This window comes from Eschrichtius robustus, chromosome 12 (genome assembly GCF_028021215.1).
Source record: "Eschrichtius robustus isolate mEscRob2 chromosome 12, mEscRob2.pri, whole genome shotgun sequence".
Classification (NCBI taxonomy): domain Eukaryota; kingdom Metazoa; phylum Chordata; class Mammalia; order Artiodactyla; family Eschrichtiidae; genus Eschrichtius; species Eschrichtius robustus.
This window is the reverse complement of record NC_090835.1, coordinates 58,843,089-58,863,674: the sequence shown is the minus strand read 5'-3', so window position 1 is coordinate 58,863,674 and position 20,586 is coordinate 58,843,089.

The window sequence follows — 20,586 nt, the reverse complement described above, 5'->3', positions numbered from 1 at the left end:
TCGCCAATTCACTGATGATTACCGAAGGATGATCATCTGCCAAGGAAGAGCAACCTCCAAGTCTCTTTCCTAGAAACTCACTTGTCATCACAAAGGCAGTGGTGCTCTGAAGGGAACATGTGTAAGTACAGTGTTTCTCAGGTAGAATTGGGCCCAAAGCTCTCTAAACCCCAATGAGGAAAATAAAGTTTCCCTTCAAGCCTTACCTTATTTTCAAAAGGGTCCGCAGAGCCTTGACCCTCCTATTTCTTTCCTTCTTTTGTACCACAAGGGTGCTTTAGAAGGGCTATACTTCAGTTGTTTCAACTTGCCACAGTCTAGAGGTTTAACGAAAGAAGCCCTTCACTGCCCATGACTCGTCATCTAGCTGTTCCCAACGCTACATTGCTCACAATGGCCCAAACACACAGGCCATCATTCTCGTACGTTTCTCATCCTAGTGAATACCCGCCAGAACTAAGAGACCTGCAATCCTTCCTAGAGCTCAAGAACCACACTGAATAAGATTCTGCTGCATGCCAATCTGTGTCATGATACAAGAGGAACGTTAGCTGTGGTTAGTGTTCAATGGGGTCGCCAATTCAGTAAAGATTACTAAAGGATGAGCACCTACCAAAGAATGGCAACCTCCAAATTTCTTTCTTAGAAATTCTCTTGTCATCAAAAAGGGAATTGTGCCATGAAGGGACCATGTGCAACTAGATTGTTTCTCAGTGAGAATTGATCCCGCAACTCTCTAAATCCCAATGAGGAAAATAAAGTTTCCCTTCAAGCCTTATATTCAAAAGCGCCCACAGAGCATTGACCCTGCTGTTTCTTTCTCTATTTTGTACTTCCAAGGTGCTTTAGAAGGGAGATACTTGAGTTGTTTCAGCTTACTACGTTCTAGAGTGTAAGAAAGAAGCCCTGCACCTCCCAGGACTCGGCATCTTCCTGTTCCCAACGCTGCACTGCTCACAACACCCCAAAGACACAGGCCACCCGTCTGGTACATTTCTCATCCTAGTGCAGACCTGCCAGGACTAAGAGAGCTGGAATGCTTCCCAGAGCTCAGGAACCAACCTGGATGAGGCTACATGTATTCTGCTGCATGCCAACCTGTTGCATGATAGCAGAGGAACGTTAGCTTGAGGCTAGTGGTCAAACGGGTTCGCCAATTCACTGAAGATTACCGAAGGATGAGCACCTACCAAGGAATGGTAACCTCCAAGTTTCTCTCCTAGAAACTCACTTGTCATCACAAAGGCAATTGTGCTATGAATGGAACATGTGCAACTACAGTGTTTCTCAGGGAGAATTGAGCACGCAACTCTCTAAATCCCAATGAGGAAAATAAAGTTTCCCTTCAAGCCTTATTTTCAAAAGGGCCCAATGAGCATTGACCCTGCTGTTTCTTTCTCTATTTTGTACCTCCAAGGTGCTTTAGAAGGGAGACACTTGACTTGTTTCAACTTGCCACAGTCTACAGGTTTAACCAAAGAAGCCCTGCACTGCCCATGACTCGGCATCTAGCTGTTCCCAACGCTGCATTGCTCACAAAGGCCCAAACACACAGGCCGTCCTTCTTGTACGTTTCTCTTCCTGGTGCAGACCCGCTAGTACAGAGAGATCTGGAATCCTTCCTAGAGCTCAAGAACCACACTGAATAAGGCTACATGGATTCTGCTGCATGCCAACCTGTGGCATGATACAAGAGGCACGGTAGCTTGAAGCTAGTGGTCAAAAGGGTTCTCCAATTCACTGTAGATTACCGAAGGATGAGCACCTACCAAGGAATGGCAGCCTCCAAGTTTCTTTCTTGGAAAATCACTTGTCCTCACATAGACCATTGTGCAATTAAGAGAAGATGGGCAACAACAGTGTTTACCAGGTAACACTGAGGCCGCAACTCTCCGCTAGGCAATGAGGAAAATAAACTTTCCCAGGAAGCCTCAGTATGCATAGGGACGAAGCAGAATATTCCCCTGGCGTTTCTGACTCTCTTATTGCGCATCCAGTGGACACAATGGACCATGACATTGGTAACCATTGCCATGCTGGGAGTCGTGATTGTGGTGTAAGGATATCAAGCTGATGTCTTTGTGGGGCCTAGGTGGCAATGTTTCTCTGGAATACCTCTGAGTTAAGGGAAACCCTGTAAATTTTGAAGCTGGACGTGAAGTGTAGTTGCTGATTGAGGTGGACAGACTGCACGCATTAGTTCCCAGAAGCAATGGTAGGCTAATTGTGCTTTTCAGTGCAGCTCAGGTTTCCTCAAGAATGCAGACACGCTTCGCATGAAGGAAGGCATGGAACGTTGATAACGGTGTTGCTTTCAAGCTATCGCAATCTGGTTGTGTAACCAACGAAGCCCTTCACTGCCCATCACTTGGCATCTCTTTGTTCCCAACTGTAGACTGCTCACAGCTGCCCAAAGACACAGGCAGTCCTTTTAGTACGTTTCAAAACCTAGTGCAGACCCGCGAGCCAAAAGAGACCGGATATGCTTCCTAGAGTTCAAGAACCACAGGCACTGAGGTTGCAGGGAATCTGTTGAATGCCTACCTCTGTCATGAGAAAAGCTGAACGTTAACTTGAGGCTAGATGTCCCATGTGGTTGGCCCATTCCCTGAAGATTCCCGAGGGATGAGCCACTACCAAGGAATGGCAACCTCCAAGTTTCTTTCCTAGAAACTCTCGTCATCACAATGGCAAATGTGCTATGAAGGGAAGATGTGCAAGTACACTGTTTCTCAGGGAGAATTGAGCCTGCAACTCTCTAAATCCCAAGGAGGGAAATAAGGTGTCCCTTCATGCCTTATGTTCCAAAGGGACCACCGAGCATTGACCTGCTCTTTCTTTCTCTATTTTGTACCTCCATGGTGCGTTAGAAGGGAGACACTTGAGTTGTTTCAACCTACCACATTCTAGAGGTTTAACAAAAGAAGCCTTTCACTGCCCTTTTTTGGCATATAGTTGTCCTCAACTGAACGTTGCTCACAAGTCCCAGAAGAGACTGGCAGTCCCTCGTGTACATCTTGGATCCTAGTGCACACCCGCGTGTCCTAAGACACCAAAAATGCTTCCTAGAGTAAAAGCACTGCTTTGACAAAAGCTGCATTGAACCTGCTGCCTGCCTACCATTGTGACGAGAAAAGCAGGACGTTAGCTTGAGGCCAGTCGTCCCATGCGCTCGGCATATTCACTAACAATTGCTGAGTGAGGAGCATCTAGCAGGAATTGAAAGGCAACGTTTGTTTCATGGAAAATCACTTCTCATGAAAAGGCAATTCTGCAATGAAGAGAAGATGGGCAACTACACTGTTTATCAGGTAACACTGAGGCCGCAAGTGTCGACATTCCAATGTGGAAAATCAACTTCCCATCAAGCCTCAATCTCCAAGGGGAGGGCACAGCATCTTATGCTGCCGTTTCTGAGTGCCTATTGGACATTCAGGTGACCAAGTAGACCTTTTAGTGAGTAAACTTTGCGATACAGGGAGTGGTGAGTGTGCTGAAAGGATTAGATAGTCATAGGTTAGTGAGGATTGGGTGTAAAATGTATCTCCGGAATACCTAGCTTTCAAGGGAAAACCTGTAATTTTTCAGGCTGCACTTAAAGTCCACTGGCTTGCCTGGGGTAGATTCCATCACGTGTGGGTTCCCAGAAAAAAAGGATAGGATTATTATATTTTTCTTGTGCTCAGGGATAGGCAGAAAACCAGACACGTTTGACACGAAGGAATGAACAGAACGCTGATAGCTAGGTGTTTTCAAGCTGTCGCAATCTAGGCGTTTATCCAATGAAACCATTCACTGCCCATGATTCGGCAACTAGCTGTTCCCAACGGCGCATTTCTCACAACGCCCCGAAGACACAGGCTGTCCTTTTTGTACGTATCAGATCTAGTGAAGACCCCCGAGTCCTAGGAGACCTTGAATGCTTCCCACAGCTGAATAAGTCCACATGGTTTCTGCTGCATAACAACCTGTGACATGATACAAGAGGAATGTCAGCTTGAGGTTAATGGTCAAATGGGATCGCCAATTCACTGATGATGACTGAAGGTTGAGCACCTACAAAAGAATGGCAACCTCCAAGTTTCCTTCGTAGAAACTCACTTGTCATCACAAAGCCATTTGTGCTATGAAGAGAACATGTGCAATTACAGTGTTTCTCAGGGAGAATTGAGCCGGCAACTCTCTAAATCCCAATGAGGAAAATATAGTTTCGCTTCAAGCCTTATTTTCAAAAGGGCCTGCAGAGCATTGACCCTGTGGTTTCTTTCTCTGTTTTGAACCTCCAAGGTGCTTTAGAAGGGAGATACTTGAGTTGTCTCAACCTGCAACAATCTAGACGTTTAACCAAAAAAGCCCTTCACTGCCCTAACTCGGCATCTAGCTGTTCCCAATGCTGCATTGCTCACAAAGGCCCAAACACACAGGCCATCCTTCTTGTACGTGTCTCATCCTAGTGCAGACCCGCCAGTCCTAAGAGATCTGGAATGCTTCCAAGAGTTCAAGAACCACACTGAATAACGCTACATGGATTCTGCTGTATGCCAATCTGTGGGAGGATACAAGAGGAACGTTAGCTTGAGGCTAGAGCTCAAACGGGTTCGCCAATTCACTGATGATTACCGAAAGATGATCATCTGCCAAGGAAGAGCAACCTTCAAGCCTCTATCCTAGCAACTCACTTGTCATCACAAAGGCAGTGGTGCTCTGAAGGGAACATGTGTAAGTACAGTGTTTCTCAGGTAGAATTGGGCCCAAAGCTCTCTAAACCCCAATGAGGAAAATAAAGTTTCCCTTCAAGCCTTACCTTATTTTCAAAAGGGTCCGCAGAGCCTTGACCCTCCTATTTCTTTCCTTCTTTTGTACCACAAGGGTGCTTTAGAAGGGCTATACTTCAGTTGTTTCAACTTGCCACAGTCTAGAGGTTTAACGAAAGAAGCCCTTCACTGCCCATGACTCGTCATCTAGCTGTTCCCAACGCTACATTGCTCACAATGGCCCAAACACACAGGCCGTCATTCTCGTACGTTTCTCATCCTAGTGAATACCCGCCAGTACTAAGAGACCTGCAATCCTTCCTAGAGCTCAAGAACCACACTGAATAAGATTCTGCTGCATGCCAATCTGTGTCATGATACAAGAGGAACGTTAGCTGTGGTTAGTGTTCAATGGGGTCGCCAATTCAGTAAAGATTACTAAAGGATGAGCACCTACCAAAGAATGGCAACCTCCAAATTTCTTTCTTAGAAATTCTCTTGTCATCAAAAAGGGAATTGTGCCATGAAGGGACCATGTGCAACTAGATTGTTTCTCAGTGAGAATTGATCCCGCAACTCTCTAAATCCCAATGAGGAAAATAAAGTTTCCCTTCAAGCCTTATATTCAAAAGCGCCCACAGAGCATTGACCCTGCTGTTTCTTTCTCTATTTTGTACTTCCAAGGTGCTTTAGAAGGGAGATACTTGAGTTGTTTCAACTTACTACGTTCTAGAGTGTAAGAAAGAAGCCCTGCACCTCCCAGGACTCGGCATCTTCCTGTTCCCAACGCTGCACTGCTCACAACACCCCAAAGACACAGGCCACCCGTCTGGTACATTTCTCATCCTAGTGCAGACCTGCCAGGACTAAGAGAGCTGGAATGCTTCCCAGAGCTCAGGAACCAACCTGGATGAGGCTACATGTATTCTGCTGCATGCCAACCTGTTGCATGATAGCAGAGGAACGTTAGCTTGAGGCTAGTGGTCAAACGGGTTCGCCAATTCACTGAAGATTACCGAAGGATGAGCACCTACCAAGGAATGGTAACCTCCAAGTTTCTCTCCTAGAAACTCACTTGTCATCACAAAGGCAATTGTGCTATGAATGGAACATGTGCAACTACAGTGTTTCTCAGGGAGAATTGAGCACGCAACTCTCTAAATCCCAATGAGGAAAATAAAGTTTCCCTTCAAGCCTTATTTTCAAAAGGGCCCAATGAGCATTGACCCTGCTGTTTCTTTCTCTATTTTGTACCTCCAAGGTGCTTTAGAAGGGAGACACTTGACTTGTTTCAACTGGCCACAGTCTACAGGTTTAACCAAAGAAGCCCTGCACTGCCCATGACTCGGCATCTAGCTGTTCCCAACGCTGCATTGCTCACAAAGGCCCAAACACACAGGCCGTCCTTCTTGTACGTTTCTCTTCCTGGTGCAGACCCGCTAGTACTGAGAGATCTGGAATCCTTCCTAGAGCTCAAGAACCACACTGAATAAGGCTACATGGATTCTGCTGCATGCCAACCTGTGGCATGATACAAGAGGCACGGTAGCTTGAAGCTAGTGGTCAAAAGGGTTCTCCAATTCACTGTAGATTACCGAAGGATGAGCACCTACCAAGGAATGGCAACCTCCAAGTTTCTTTATTGGAAAATCACTTGTCCTCACATAGACCATCGTGCAATTAAGAGAAGATGGGCAACAACAGTGTTTACCAGGTAACACTGAGGCCGCAACTCTCCGCTTGGCAATGAGGAAAATAAACTTTCCCAGGAAGCCTCAGTATGCATGGGGACGAAGCAGAATATTCCCCTGGCGTTTCTGACTCTCTTATTGCACATCCAGTGGACACAATGGACCATGACATTGGTAACCATTGCCATGCTGGGAGTCGTGATTGTGGTGTAAGGATATCAAGCTGATGGCTTAGTGGGTCCTAGGTGGCAATGTTTCTCTGGAATACTACTGAGTTAAGGGAAACCCTGTAAATTTTGAAGCTGGACGTGAAGTGTAGTTGCTGATTGAGGTGGACAGACTGCACGCATTAGTTCCCAGAAGCAATGGTAGGCTAATTGTGCTTTTCAGTGCAGCTCAGGTTTCCTCAAGAATGCAGACACGCTTCGCATGAAGGAAGGCATGGAACGTTGATAACGGTGTTGCTTTCAAGCTATCGCAATCTGGGTGTGTAACCAACGAAGCCCTTCACTGCCCATCACTTGGCATCTAGTTCTTCCCAACGGTAGACTGCTCACAACTGCCCAAAGACACAGGCAGTCCTTTTAGTACGTTTCAAAACCTAGTGCAGACCCGCGAGCCAAAAGAGACCGGATATGCTTCCTAGAGTTCAAGAACCACAGGCACTGAGGTTGCAGGGAATCTGTTGAATGCCTACCTCTGTCATGAGAAAAGCTGAACGTTAACTTGAGGCTAGATGTCCCATGTGGTTGGCCCATTCCCTGAAGATTCCCGAGGGATGAGCCACTACCAAGGAATGGCAACCTCCAAGTTTCTTTCCTAGAAACTCTCGTCATCACAATGGCAAATGTGCTATGAAGGGAAGATGTGCAAGTACACTGTGTCTCAGGGAGAATTGAGCCTGCAACTCTCTAAATCCCAAGGAGGGAAATAAGGTGTCCCTTCATGCCTTATGTTCCAAAGGGACCACCGAGCATTGACCTGCTCTTTCTTTCTCTATTTTGTACCTCCATGGTGCGTTAGAAGGGAGACACTTGAGTTGTTTCAACCTACCACATTCTAGAGGTTTAACAAAAGAAGCCTTTCACTGCCCTTTTTTGGCATATAGTTGTCCTCAACTGAACGTTGCTCACAAGTCCCAGAAGAGACTGGCAGTCCCTCGTGTACATCTTGGATCCTAGTGCACACCCGCGTGTCCTAAGACACCAAAAATGCTTCCTAGAGTAAAAGCACTGCTTTGACAAAAGCTGCATTGAACCTGCTGCCTGCCTACCATTGTGACGAGAAAAGCAGGACGTTAGCTTGAGGCCAGTCGTCCCATGCGCTCGGCATATTCACTAACAATTGCTGAGTGAGGAGCATCTAGCAGGAATTGAAAGGCAACGTTTGTTTCATGGAAAATCACTTCTCATGAAAAGGCAATTCTGCAATGAAGAGAAGATGGGCAACTACACTGTTTATCAGGTAACACTGAGGCCGCAAGTGTCGACATTCCAATGTGGAAAATCAACTTCCCATCAAGCCTCAATCTCCAAGGGGAGGGCACAGCATCTTATGCTGTCGTTTCTGAGTGCCTATTGGACATTCAGGTGACCAAGTAGACCTTTTAGTGAGTAAACTTTGCGATACAGGGAGTGGTGAGTGTGCTGAAAGGATTAGATAGTCATAGGTTAGTGAGGATTGGGTGTAAAATGTATCTCCGGAATACCTAGCTTTCAAGGGAAAACCTGTAATTTTTCAGGCTGCACTTAAAGTCCACTGGCTTGCCTGGGGTAGATTCCATCACGTGTGGGTTCCCAGAAAGAAAGGATAGGATTATTATATTTTTCGTGTGCTCAGGGATAGGCAGAAAACCAGACACGTTTGACACGAAGGAATGAACAGAACGCTGATAGCTAGGTGTTTTCAAGCTGTCGCAATCTAGGCGTTTATCCAATGAAACCATTCACTGCCCATGATTCGGCAACTAGCTGTTCCCAACGGCGCATCGCTCACAACGCCCCGAAGACACAGGCTGTCCTTTTTGTACGTATCAGATCTAGTGAAGACCCCCGAGTCCTAGGAGACCTTGAATGCTTCCCACAGCTGAATAAGTCCACATGGTTTCTGCTGCATAACAACCTGTGACATGATACAAGAGGAATGTCAGCTTGAGGTTAATGGTCAAATGGGATCGCCAATTCACTGATGATGACTGAAGGATGAGCACCTACAAAAGAATGGCAACCTCCAAGTTTCCTTCGTAGAAACTCACTTGTCATCACAAAGCCATTTGTGCTATGAAGAGAACATGTGCAATTACAGTGTTTCTCAGGGAGAATTGAGCCGGCAACTCTCTAAATCCCAATGAGGAAAATATAGTTTCGCTTCAAGCCTTATTTTCAAAAGGGCCTGCAGAGCATTGACCCTGTGGTTTCTTTCTCTGTTTTGAACTTCCAAGGTGCTTTAGAAGGGAGATACTTGAGTTGTCTCAACTTGCAACAATCTAGACGTTTAACCAAAAAAGCCCTTCACTGCCCTAACTCGGCATCTAGCTGTTCCCAACGCTGCATTGCTCACAAAGGCCCAAACACACAGGCCATCCTTCTTGTACGTGTCTCATCCTAGTGCAGACCCGCCAGTCCTAAGAGATCTGGAATGCTTCCAAGAGTTCAAGAACCACACTGAATAACGCTACATGGATTCTGCTGTATGCCAATCTGTGGGAGGATACAAGAGGAACGTTAGCTTGAGGCTAGAGCTCAAACGGGTTCGCCAATTCACTGATGATTACCGAAGGATGATCATCTGCCAAGGAAGAGCAACCTTCAAGCCTCTTTCCTAGAAACTCACTTGTCATCACAAAGGCAGTGGTGCTCTGAAGGGAACATGTGTAAGTACAGTGTTTCTCAGGTAGAATTGGGCCCAAAGCTCTCTAAACCCCAATGAGGAAAATAAAGTTTCCCTTCAAGCCTTACCTTATTTTCAAAAGGGTCCGCAGAGCCTTGACCCTCCTATTTCTTTCCTTCTTTTGTACCACAAGGGTGCTTTAGAAGGGCTATACTTCAGTTGTTTCAACTTGAAACAGTCTAGAGGTTTAACGAAAGAAGCCCTTCACTGCCCATGACTCGTCATCTAGCTGTTCCCAACGCTACATTGCTCACAATGGCCCAAACACACAGGCCGTCATTCTCATACGTTTCTCATCCTAGTGAATACCCGCCAGTACTAAGAGACCTGCAATCCTTCCTAGAGCTCAAGAACCACACTGAATAAGATTCTGCTGCATGCCAATCTGTGTCATGATACAAGAGGAACGTTAGCTGTGGTTAGTGTTCAATGGGGTCGCCAATTCAGTAAAGATTACTAAAGGATGAGCACCTACCAAAGAATGGCAACCTCCAAATTTCTTTCTTAGAAATTCTCTTGTCATCAAAAAGGGAATTGTGCCATGAAGGGACCATGTGCAACTAGATTGTTTCTCAGTGAGAATTGATCCCGCAACTCTCTAAATCCCAATGAGGAAAATAAAGTTTCCCTTCAAGCCTTATATTCAAAAGCGCCCTCAGAGCATTGACCCTGCTGTTTCTTTCTCTATTTTGTACTTCCAAGGTGCTTTAGAAGGGAGATACTTGAGTTGTTTCAACTTACTACGTTCTAGAGTGTAAGAAAGAAGCCCTGCACCTCCCAGGACTCGGCATCTTCCTGTTCCCAACGCTGCACTGCTCACAACACCCCAAAGACACAGGCCACCCGTCTGGTACATTTCTCATCCTAGTGCAGACCTGCCAGGACTAAGAGAGCTGGAATGCTTCCCAGAGCTCAGGAACCAACCTGGATGAGGCTACATGTATTCTGCTGCATGCCAACCTGTTGCATGATAGCAGAGGAACGTTAGCTTGAGGCTAGTGGTCAAACGGGTTCGCCAATTCACTGAAGATTACCGAAGGATGAGCACCTACCAAGGAATGGTAACCTCCAAGTTTCTCTCCTAGAAACTCACTTGTCATCACAAAGGCAATTGTGCTATGAATGGAACATGTGCAACTACAGTGTTTCTCAGGGAGAATTGAGCACGCAACTCTCTAAATCCCAATGAGGAAAATAAAGTTTCCCTTCAAGCCTTATTTTCAAAAGGGCCCAATGAGCATTGACCCTGCTGTTTCTTTCTCTATTTTGTACCTCCAAGGTGCTTTAGAAGGGAGACACTTGACTTGTTTCAACTGGCCACAGTCTACAGGTTTAACCAAAGAAGCCCTGCACTGCCCATGACTCGGCATCTAGCTGTTCCCAACGCTGCATTGCTCACAAAGGCCCAAACACACAGGCCGTCCTTCTTGTACGTTTCTCTTCCTAGTGCAGACCCGCTAGTACTGAGAGATCTGGAATCCTTCCTAGAGCTCAAGAACCACACTGAATAAGGCTACATGGATTCTGCTGCATGCCAACCTGTGGCATGATACAAGAGGCACGGTAGCTTGAAGCTAGTGGTCAAAAGGGTTCTCCAATTCACTGTAGATTACCGAAGGATGAGCACCTACCAAGGAATGGCAACCTCCAAGTTTCTTTCTTGGAAAATCACTTGTCCTCACATAGACCATCGTGCAATTAAGAGAAGATGGGCAACAACAGTGTTTACCAGGTAACACTGAGGCCGCAACTCTCCGCTTGGCAATGAGGAAAATAAACTTTCCCAGGAAGCCTCAGTATGCATGGGGACGAAGCAGAATATTCCCCTGGCGATTCTGACTCTCTTATTGCACATCCAGTGGACACAATGGACCTTGACATTGGTAACCATTGCCATGCTGGGAGTCGTGATTGTGGTGTAAGGATATCAAGCTGATGGCTTAGTGGGGCCTAGGTGGCAATGTTTCTCTGGAATACCACTGAGTTAAGGGAAACCCTGTAAATTTTGAAGCTGGACGTGAAGTGTAGTTGCTGATTGAGGTGGACAGACTGCACGCATTAGTTCCCAGAAGCAATGGTAGGCTAATTGTGCTTTTCAGTGCAGCTCAGGTTTCCTCAAGAATGCAGACACGCTTCGCATGAAGGAAGGCATGCAACGTTGATAACGGTGTTGCTTTCAAGCTATCGCAATCTGGGTGTGTAACCAACGAAGCCCTTCACTGCCCATCACTTGGCATCTAGTTCTTCCCAACGGTAGACTGCTCACAACTGCCCAAAGACACAGGCAGTCCTTTTAGTACGTTTCAAAACCTAGTGCAGACCCGCGAGCCAAAAGAGACCGGATATGCTTCCTAGAGTTCAAGAACCACAGGCACTGAGGTTGCAGGGTATCTGTTGAATGCCTACCTCTGTCATGAGAAAAGCTGAACGTTAACTTGGGGCTAGATGTCCCATGTGGTTGGCCCATTCCCTGAAGATTCCCGAGGGATGAGCCACTACCAAGGAATGGCAACCTCCAAGTTTCTTTCCTAGAAACTCTCGTCATCACAATGGCAAATGTGCTATGAAGGGAAGATGTGCAAGTACACTGTTTCTCAGGGAGAATTGAGCCTGCAACTCTCTAAATCCCAAGGAGGGAAATAAGGTGTCCCTTCATGCCTTATGTTCCAAAGGGACCACCGAGCATTGACCTGCTCTTTCTTTCTCTATTTTGTACCTCCATGGTGCGTTAGAAGGGAGACACTTGAGTTGTTTCAACCTACCACATTCTAGAGGTTTAACAAAAGAAGCCTTTCACTGCCCTTTTTTGGCATATAGTTGTCCTCAACTGAACGTTGCTCACAAGTCCCAGAAGAGACTGGCAGTCCCTCGTGTACATCTTGGATCCTAGTGCACACCCGCGTGTCCTAAGACACCAAAAATGCTTCCTAGAGTAAAAGCACTGCTTTGACAAAAGCTGCATTGAACCTGCTGCCTGCCTACCATTGTGACGAGAAAAGCAGGACGTTAGCTTGAGGCCAGTCGTCCCATGCGCTCGGCATATTCACTAACAATTGCTGAGTGAGGAGCACCTAGCAGGAATTGAAAGGCAACGTTTGTTTCATGGAAAATCACTTCTCCTGAAAAGGCAATTCTGCAATGAAGAGAAGATGGGCAACTACACTGTTTATCAGGTAACACTGAGGCCGCAAGTGTCGACATTCCAATGTGGAAAATCAACTTCCCATCAAGCCTCAATCTCCAAGGGGAGGGCACAGCATCTTATGCTGCCGTTTCTGAGTGCCTATTGGACATTCAGGTGACCAAGTAGACCTTTTAGTGAGTAAACTTTGCGATACAGGGAGTAGTGAGTGTGCTGAAAGGATTAGAGAGTCATAGGTTAGTGAGAATTGGGTGTAAAATGTATCTCCGGAATACCTAGCTTTCAAGGGAAAACCTGTAATTTTTCAGGCTGCACTTAAAGTCCACTGGCTTGCCTGGGGTAGATTCCATCACGTGTGGGTTCCCAGAAAAAAAGGATAGGATTATTATATTTTTCGTGTGCTCAGGGATAGGCAGAAAACCAGACACGTTTGACACGAAGGAATGAACAGAACGCTGATAGCTAGGTGTTTTCAAGCTGTCGCAATCTAGGCGTTTATCCAACGAAACCATTCACTGCCCATGATTCGGCAACTAGCTGTTCCCAACGGCGCATTGCTCACAACGCCCCGAAGACACAGGCTGTCCTTTTTGTACGTATCAGATCTAGTGAAGACCCCCGAGTCCTAGGAGACCTGGAATGCTTCCCACAACTGAATAAGTCCACATGGTTTCTGCTGCATAACAACCTGTGACATGATACAAGAGGAATGTCAGCTTGAGGTTAATGGTCAAATGGGATCGCCAATTCACTGATGATGACTGAAGGTTGAGCACCTACAAAAGAATGGCAACCTCCAAGTTTCCTTCGTAGAAACTCACTTGTCATCACAAAGCCATTTGTGCTATGAAGAGAACATGTGCAATTACAGTGTTTCTCAGGGAGAATTGAGCCGGCAACTCTCTAAATCCCAATGAGGAAAATATAGTTTCTCTTCAAGCCTTATTTTCAAAATGGCCTGCAGAGCATTGACCCTGTGGTTTCTTTCTCTGTTTTCAACCTCTAAGGTGCTTTAGAAGGGAGATACTTGAGTTGTCTCAACCTGCAACAATCTAGACGTTTAACCAAAAAAGCCCTTCACTGCCCTAACTCGGCATCTAGCTGTTCCCAACGCTGCATTGCTCACAAAGGCCCAAACACACAGGCCATCCTTCTTGTACGTGTCTCATCCTAGTGCAGACCCGGCAGTCCTAAGAGATCTGGAATGCTTCCAAGAGTTCAAGAACCACACTGAATAACGCTACATGGATTCTGCTGTATGCCAATCTGTGGGAGGATACAAGAGGAACGTTAGCTTGAGGCTAGAGCTCAAAGGGGTTCGCCAATTCACTGATGATTACCGAAGGATGATCATCTGCCAAGGAAGAGCAACCTGAAAGTCTCTTTCCTAGAAACTCACTTGTCATCACAAAGGCAGTGGTGCTCTGAAGGGAACATGTGTAAGTACAGTGTTTCTCAGGTAGAATTGGGCCCAAAGCTCTCTAAACCCCAATGAGGAAAATAAAGTTTCCCTTCAAGCCTTACCTTATTTTCAAAAGGGTCCGCAGAGCCTTGACCCTCCTATTTCTTTCCTTCTTTTGTACCACAAGGGTGCTTTAGAAGGGCTATACTTCAGTTGTTTCAACTTGCCACAGTCTAGAGGTTTAACGAAAGAAGCCCTTCACTGCCCATGACTCGTCATCTAGCTGTTCCCAACGCTACATTGCTCACAATGGCCCAAACACACAGGCCGTCATTCTCGTACGTTTCTCATCCTAGTGAATACCCGCCAGTACTAAGAGACCTGCAATCCTTCCTAGAGCTCAAGAACCACACTGAATAAGATTCTGCTGCATGCCAATCTGTGTCATGATACAAGAGGAACGTTAGCTGTGGTTAGTGTTCAATGGGGTCGCCAATTCAGTAAAGATTACTAAAGGATGAGCACCTACCAAAGAATGGCAACCTCCAAATTTCTTTCTTAGAAATTCTCTTGTCATCAAAAAGGGAATTGTGCCATGAAGGGACCATGTGCAACTAGATTGTTTCTCAGTGAGAATTGATCCCGCAACTCTCTAAATCCCAATGAGGAAAATAAAGTTTCCCTTCAAGCCTTATATTCAAAAGCGCCCACAGAGCATTGACCCTGCTGTTTCTTTCTCTATTTTGTACTTCCAAGGTGCTTTAGAAGGGAGATACTTGAGTTGTTTCAACTTACTACGTTCTAGAGTGTAAGAAAGAAGCCCTGCACCTCCCAGGACTCGGCATCTTCCTGTTCCCAACGCTGCACTGCTCACAACACCCCAAAGACACAGGCCACCCGTCTGGTACATTTCTCATCCTAGTGCAGACCTGCCAGTACTAAGAGAGCTGGAATGCTTCCCAGAGCTCAGGAACCAACCTGGATGAGGCTACATGTATTCTGCTGCATGCCAACCTGTTGCATGATAGCAGAGGAACGTTAGCTTGAGGCTAGTGGTCAAAAGGGTTCGCCAATTCACTGAAGATTACCGAAGGATGAGCACCTACCAAGGAATGGTAACCTCCAAGTTTCTCTCCTAGAAACTCACTTGTCATCACAAAGGCAATTGTGCTATGAATGGAACATGTGCAACTACAGTGTTTCTCAGGGAGAATTGAGCACGCAACTCTCTAAATCCCAATGAGGAAAATAAAGTTTCCCTTCAAGCCTTATTTTCAAAAGGGCCCAATGAGCATTGACCCTGCTGTTCCTTTCTCTATTTTGTACCTCCAAGGTGCTTTAGAAGGGAGACACTTGACTTGTTTCAACTGGCCACAGTCTACAGGTTTAACCAAAGAAGCCCTGCACTGCCCATGACTCGGCATCTAGCTGTTCCCAACGCTGCGTTGCTCACAAAGGCCCAAACAAACAGGCCGTCCTTCTTGTACGTTTCTCTTCCTGGTGCAGACCCGCTAGTACTGAGAGATCTGGAATCCTTCCTAGAGCTCAAGAACCACACTGAATAAGGCTACATGGATTCTGCTGCATGCCAACCTGTGGCATGATACAAGAGGCACGGTAGCTTGAAGCTAGTGGTCAAAAGGGTTCTCCAATTCACTGTAGATTACCGAAGGATGAGCACCTACCAAGGAATGGCAACCTCCAAGTTTCTTTCTTGGAAAATCACTTGTCCTCACATAGACCATCGTGCAATTAAGAGAAGATGGGCAACAACAGTGTTTACCAGGTAACACTGAGGCCGCAACTCTCCGCTAGGCAATGAGGAAAATAAACTTTCCCAGGAAGCCTCAGTATGCATGGGGACGAAGCAGAATATTCCCCTGGCGATTCTGACTCTCTTATTGCACATCCAGTGGACACAATGGACCTTGATATTGGTAACCATTGCCATGCTGGGAGTCGTGATTGTGGTGTAAGGATATCAAGCTGATGGCTTAGTGGGGCTTGGTGGCAATGTTTCTCTGGAATACCACTGAGTTAAGGGAAACCCTGTAAATTTTGAAGCTGGACGTGAAGTGTAGTTGCTGATTGAGGTGGACAGACTGCACGCATTAGTTCCCAGAAGCAATGGTAGGCTAATTGTGCTTTTCAGTGCAGCTCAGGTTTCCTCAAGAATGCAGACACGCTTTGCATGAAGGAAGGCATGCAACGTTGATAACGGTGTTGCTTTCAAGCTATCGCAATCTGGGTGTGTAACCAACGAAGCCCTTCACTGCCCATCACTTGGCATCTAGTTCTTCCCAACGGTAGACTGCTCACAACTGCCCAAAGACACAGGCAGTCCTTTTAGTACGTTTCAAAACCTAGTGCAGACCCGCGAGCCAAAAGAGACCGGATATGCTTCCTAGAGTTCAAGAACCACAGGCACTGAGGTTGCAGGGAATCTGTTGAATGCCTACCTCTGTCATGAGAAAAGCTGAACGTTAACTTGAGGCTAGATGTCCCATGTGGTTGGCCCATTTCCTGAAGATTCCCGAGGGATGAGCCACTACCAAGGAATGGCAACCTCCAAGTTTCTTTCCTAGAAACTCTCGTCATCACAATGGCAAATGTGCTATGAAGGGAAGATGTGCAAGTACACTGTTTCTCAGGGAGAATTGAGCCTGCAACTCTCTAAATCCCAAGGAGGGAAATAAGGTGTCCCTTCATGCCTTATGTTCCAAAGGGACCACCGAGCATTGACCTGCTCTTTCTTTCTCTATTTTGTACCTCCATGGTGCGTTAGAAGGGAGACACTTGAGTTGTTTCAACCTACCACATTCTAGAGGTTTAACAAAAGAAGCCTTTCACTGCCCTTTTTTGGCATATAGTTGTCCTCAACTGAACGTTGCTCACAAGTCCCAGAAGAGACTGGCAGTCCCTCGTGTACATCTTGGATCCTAGTGCACACCTGCGTGTCCTAAGACACCAAAAATGCTTCCTAGAGTAAAAGCACTGCTTTGACAAAAGCTGCATTGAACCTGCTGCCTGCCTACCATTGTGACGAGAAAAGCAGGACGTTAGCTTGAGGCCAGTCGTCCCATGCGCTCGGCATATTCACTAACAATTGCTGAGTGAGGAGCACCTAGCAGGAATTGAAAGGCAACGTTTGTTTCATGGAAAATCACTTCTCCTGAAAAGGCAATTCTGCAATGAAGAGAAGATGGGCAACTACACTGTTTATCAGGTAACACTGAGGCCGCAAGTGTCGACATTCCAATGTGGAAAATCAACTTCCCATCAAGCCTCAATCTCCAAGGGGAGGGCACAGCATCTTATGCTGCCGTTTCTGAGTGCCTATTGGACATTCAGGTGACCAAGTAGACCTTTTAGTGAGTAAACTTTGCGATACAGGGAGTAGTGAGTGTGCTGAAAGGATTAGAGAGTCATAGGTTAGTGAGAATTGGGTGTAAAATGTATCTCCGGAATACCTAGCTTTCAAGGGAAAACCTGTAATTTTTCAGGCTGCACTTAAAGTCCACTGGCTTGCCTGGGGTAGATTCCATCACGTGTGGGTTCCCAGAAAAAAAGGATAGGATTATTATATTTTTCGTGTGCTCAGGGATAGGCAGAAAACCAGACACGTTTGACACGAAGGAATGAACAGAACGCTGATAGCTAGGTGTTTTCAAGCTGTCGCAATCTAGGCGTTTATCCAACGAAACCATTCACTGCCCATGATTCGGCAACTAGCTGTTCCCAACGGCGCATTGCTCACAACGCCCCGAAGACACAGGCTGTCCTTTTTGTACGTATCAGATCTAGTGAAGACCCCCGAGTCCTAGGAGACCTGGAATGCTTCCCACAACTGAATAAGTCCACATGGTTTCTGCTGCATAACAACCTGTGACATGATACAAGAGGAATGTCAGCTTGAGGTTAATGGTCAAATGGGATCGCCAATTCACTGATGATGACTGAAGGTTGAGCACCTACAAAAGAATGGCAACCTCCAAGTTTCCTTCGTAGAAACTCACTTGTCATCACAAAGCCATTTGTGCTATGAAGAGAACATGTGCAATTACAGTGTTTCTCAGGGAGAATTGAGCCGGCAACTCTCTAAATCCCAATGAGGAAAATATAGTTTCTCTTCAAGCCTTATTTTCAAAATGGCCTGCAGAGCATTGACCCTGTGGTTTCTTTCTCTGTTTTCAACCTCTAAGGTGCTTTAGAAGGGAGATACTTGAGTTGTCTCAACCTGCAACAATCTAGACGTTTAACCAAAAAAGCCCTTCACTGCCCTAACTCGGCATCTAGCTGTTCCCAACGCTGCATTGCTCACAAAGGCCCAAACACACAGGCCATCCTTCTTGTACGTGTCTCATCCTAGTGCAGACCCGGCAGTCCTAAGAGATCTGGAATGCTTCCAAGAGTTCAAGAACCACACTGAATAACGCTACATGGATTCTGCTGTATGCCAATCTGTGGGAGGATACAAGAGGAACGTTAGCTTGAGGCTAGAGCTCAAAGGGGTTCGCCAATTCACTGATGATTACCGAAGGATGATCATCTGCCAAGGAAGAGCAACCTGAAAGTCTCTTTCCTAGAAACTCACTTGTCATCACAAAGGCAGTGGTGCTCTGAAGGGAACATGTGTAAGTACAGTGTTTCTCAGGTAGAATTGGGCCCAAAGCTCTCTAAACCCCAATGAGGAAAATAAAGTTTCCCTTCAAGCCTTACCTTATTTTCAAAAGGGTCCGCAGAGCCTTGACCCTCCTATTTCTTTCCTTCTTTTGTACCACAAGGGTGCTTTAGAAGGGCTATACTTCAGTTGTTTCAACTTGCCACAGTCTAGAGGTTTAACGAAAGAAGCCCTTCACTGCCCATGACTCGTCATCTAGCTGTTCCCAACGCTACATTGCTCACAATGGCCCAAACACACAGGCCGTCATTCTCGTACGTTTCTCATCCTAGTGAATACCCGCCAGTACTAAGAGACCTGCAATCCTTCCTAGAGCTCAAGAACCACACTGAATAAGATTCTGCTGCATGCCAATCTGTGTCATGATACAAGAGGAACGTTAGCTGTGGTTAGTGTTCAATGGGGTCGCCAATTCAGTAAAGATTACTAAAGGATGAGCACCTACCAAAGAATGGCAACCTCCAAATTTCTTTCTTAGAAATTCTCTTGTCATCAAAAAGGGAATTGTGCCATGAAGGGACCATGTGCAACTAGATTGTTTCTCAGTGAGAATTGATCCCGCAACTCTCTAAATCCCAATGAGGAAAATAAAGTTTCCCTTCAAGCCTTATATTCAAAAGCGCCCACAGAGCATTGACCCTGCTGTTTCTTTCTCTATTTTGTACTTCCAAGGTGCTTTAGAAGGGAGATACTTGAGTTGTTTCAACTTACTACGTTCTAGAGTGTAAGAAAGAAGCCCTGCACCTCCCAGGACTCGGCATCTTCCTGTTCCCAACGCTGCACTGCTCACAACACCCCAAAGACACAGGCCACCCGTCTGGTACATTTCTCATCCTAGTGCAGACCTGCCAGTACTAAGAGAGCTGGAATGCTTCCCAGAGCTCAGGAACCAACCTGGATGAGGCTACATGTATTCTGCTGCATGCCAACCTGTTGCATGATAGCAGAGGAACGTTAGCTTGAGGCTAGTGGTCAAAAGGGTTCGCCAATTCACTGAAGATTACCGAAGGATGAGCACCTACCAAGGAATGGTAACCTCCAAGTTTCTCTCCTAGAAACTCACTTGTCATCACAAAGGCAATTGTGCTATGAATGGAACATGTGCAACTACAGTGTTTCTCAGGGAGAATTGAGCACGCAACTCTCTAAATCCCAATGAGGAAAATAAAGTTTCCCTTCAAGCCTTATTTTCAAAAGGGCCCAATGAGCATTGACCCTGCTGTTCCTTTCTCTATTTTGTACCTCCAAGGTGCTTTAGAAGGGAGACACTTGACTTGTTTCAACTGGCCACAGTCTACAGGTTTAACCAAAGAAGCCCTGCACTGCCCATGACTCGGCATCTAGCTGTTCCCAACGCTGCGTTGCTCACAAAGGCCCAAACAAACAGGCCGTCCTTCTTGTACGTTTCTCTTCCTGGTGCAGACCCGCTAGTACTGAGAGATCTGGAATCCTTCCTAGAGCTCAAGAACCACACTGAATAAGGCTACATGGATTCTGCTGCATGCCAACCTGTGGCATGATACAAGAGGCACGGTAGCTTGAAGCTAGTGGTCAAAAGGGTTCTCCAATTCACTGTAGATTACCGAAGGATGAGCACCTACCAAGGAATGGCAACCTCCAAGTTTCTTTCTTGGAAAATCACTTGTCCTCACATAGACCATCGTGCAATTAAGAGAAGATGGGCAACAACAGTGTTTACCAGGTAACACTGAGGCCGCAACTCTCCGCTAGGCAATGAGGAAAATAAACTTTCCCAGGAAGCCTCAGTATGCATGGGGACGAAGCAGAATATTCCCCTGGCGATTCTGACTCTCTTATTGCACATCCAGTGGACACAATGGACCTTGATATTGGTAACCATTGCCATGCTGGGAGTCGTGATTGTGGTGTAAGGATATCAAGCTGATGGCTTAGTGGGGCTTGGTGGCAATGTTTCTCTGGAATACCACTGAGTTAAGGGAAACCCTGTAAATTTTGAAGCTGGACGTGAAGTGTAGTTGCTGATTGAGGTGGACAGACTGCACGCA